Here is a 3,040-nt window from a genome sequence, read left to right as displayed (position 1 = left end):
GAGCCAGGCAGGGGGTGGCTGGCAGGTCGGCGGGGGAGCCTCAGCCGTTACCCAGAGGTGCTGGCCTGGGTGAGGATCACAGGAGCGGGCACAGCTACCTCAAACCGCACAGCGAGAGAACGCGTTCTCCTTCTTTTTAGTCCTCAGAGCAATCACTAATTCACAGCAAAGACATGATGACTTGCCCTCGCTGAGCACACGTGTCTGTGGTTGCTTCACCTGAAGGTTTCTTGCGCTTTCCTCTGACTCTGTTGCTGGCAGGACACCCGTGGTGGTCCAGGGTAAGCCAGAGCAGCAGCTTTGGTGCCCCCATCCTCAGCAGTGGGGTTCTTCTAGTTTGTTTTTATTCATCCATCAATGCAAGAGCATTTTGAGAGCGAGCTCTGGAGGGCCGCTTGGCTGTTAGTCTTTAATGATGTCCTAGGGCATCACTGTCACCTCCTGTCTGCTGAAGTCATCACAGAGCAGTGCGACTCTCCCTTTGCACCAGTGACAAGCTACTGTCAGCGCTGGCTTTCCCAAACAAGAGCACTCACAGGCAGAGTGAATTCTGCCGTGATTTGTTTGTGGTGGGGAGAAGAGCCAAGAGGGAGTCAGAGGAACCTCTTACCTGTCTGCTCCCCAGGTCCAATTTGTCAGGAACATCCCTTGGCAGGCAAATAAAAAGCCAGACCCGGATTTCTCCAGCATAGCTCAGCACAGCCAGAGCAGTTCATCTGCGTGGCTTGACAGCAGAGCTCCGAGGAGTGACAGAATAGCAACAGTGACAACAACAGCCACGACCGAAAAAGCAAAATCTCATTTGGCTCAAGTCGGTTGTCAGTGTGTGCGGAGCGAAAAGGTCTCGTGTCTGTTCCTGCTGTTGCTTTGAAGTCCCCAAATCACCATGACAGGCTGCATGATGACACAGATGGCGGCCACAAATACCCACCGGCTGGGAGCCATCCCTCCCCTCTCCCTTGGCTCTTCTTTCCTCCTGCTCTACAGACAGATCAGTTTTAGACCACGGTATGTAGGAAAAGCTGCAGAGCTCGTCTTTATTCTCCCAGCAGTTCTCTGGAAGGAGATCCTTGGGGATTGCCCCCATCTGAGGTGCCTTTGAGTCCTCGGCAGGGTTTTCCTGATGGGGTTTCTGGCTCATGGAGCCTGATGCCGGCAGCTGACTCTAGAGGATGCTTTAGGGCAAGGACTGTCCAAGTGCAACCCATGGGAAAGTGGCGTTCAGCACAGCTGCGGCATGTGGCCCACAAAGGGACGTGATAGGTGCGGCCATCCCCGAGGGAAGCATCGCTCCAGCATCAGAGTCCTGGCAAGCACATAGCCACACCTGGCAGGCTCTTAGCGAGACTGGGCTTAGCAAGACCCAGGAGAAGAGCGGTGCTGAGGAAGCTGGACGAGCTGCACTGTTTTGTTAAAATGCAAAATCTAAAGTGTATTTATTCCTTTTGTACCATGAATCCAGGTGCCCAAACCACCAGGCCAGCTGCAAACCTTCTCTGTGCGCTGTGTCCGTGTGACCTGCAGATGTTGTGCCAGGGAATGCCCTGAAGTGCCTGCAGAAACCACGAGCAAAATCTGTGAGGTGTGACTAGCCTTGAGGAGAGGCAGCTGAAGAGATGCAGCCTCACGGGTTATCAGGACTGGGTAGTCATCTCCTGCAGGAGGGAGCAGGGGACTTCCCTGCGAGGTTTCCTCTTTTTTCTGTGAAGAACCCAGATTTGACAAGGCCGTGCAGGTACCAGAAATGGGTCTGCTTCAATGGTTCGTAGCTCTTAAAACCCAGACCGGAGCCCTGGTTAAACCTCTTCAAAGCAGGAAACTGTAACGTTGTGTTTTTAAACGCTGGTGCTTCCGCTTCGATTCGGTGCAGTTTCTGGAGGATCCGTGTGAAACAGATGGTGTATTCTGCAGAACAGAACGTACCAACCCTGAACGGAATGTCAAAACCTCACACCATGACAAAGGTTACTCTGTGGAATTTCCGTCCGGTAGAAAATCCCGTCCCAGGTCGCTTCACCTGACGCCAGGGCCGTGCCCTCCGCTCACGTGTCTCACACACCCCAAAGCACAGCAGGTATCTGCAGCAGCACAAACACAGTCATTGGTAGTAACAACGGGCTCTCCACCTGCCCAGCTCCTGGGTGTCGTGGCACCTATGTCCCACCCCACACCCCCCACTGCATTAATGGGCAGATTTTAGCATCCCCCCGCAGATGCTGCTCATCCCTGTGTGCGAACAGCAGCTCCTTAAAGTGAACAGCACCATGTGGCTTTCACAGCTTCCACTGCTGATGTCTATTTATGGCACTAAATATCTCCAGCACCTTCAAACCAGTTGGAGATGCTGTGCAGAGCGTGGTGGGGCTTTCATCCTTCGCTTCAAATAACAAGGAATAAATATTTACCCGAAGTGCAGGACTGGAATCCCTGGAGGATGTCCAACAACTCCCAGAGAAGTAAACGATACACAAAAACCACAGAAGCTTTTCCCTGAATTCTCCTGAGAAAATTAATCTTAACATCTTTAGAGAAAATGCAGCTGGGGGTAGACTTCCCGAGCAGCTCCAGGGATCTGACCTCGCAGCTCCGGCTGACGTAAACAGGAGTGGGGCAGGCAGGGCCCGGGTGTGCAGGACTGGGGTGGTCAGAGGGCAGCCTTCCGACGCAAAGCAGCGCTGGAGGTTGGTGCAGGAAGCAGTACCAGCAGAAACCAACCATCCAGTTACGGAGCTACCAAAGAACATACCTGTTTCCTCAAGGCTCCAGAGACAAGGAGATATCCTCGGCTATTGTTCCTGGGAAGTTAGCCTAGGACCAGCGGGGGCTTGACTTGCATGAACTTCCCTGGTCCTTCCTGCAGCCCGCACCACCTCCTGGAGGCCACCATCATGCTACGGGCATTTCAGGTTCCCAAAGCACATCTTAGTGCCTCACACCACCAAAGCGGAGAGTTTCGTCCTCGTGCAAAGTCAGGGAGCGGTACAGCTTAATGCAGGACTTGACAGAGTTCCCTTCATCCCTCTGGAGTGACAGAAAGCCC

The sequence above is a fragment of the Buceros rhinoceros genome, unplaced genomic scaffold (assembly GCF_000710305.1).
Source record: "Buceros rhinoceros silvestris isolate BGI_N320 unplaced genomic scaffold, ASM71030v1 scaffold4250, whole genome shotgun sequence".
In the NCBI taxonomy this organism is placed as follows: Eukaryota; Metazoa; Chordata; class Aves; order Bucerotiformes; family Bucerotidae; genus Buceros; species Buceros rhinoceros.
This window is presented reverse-complemented; position numbering follows the sequence as displayed.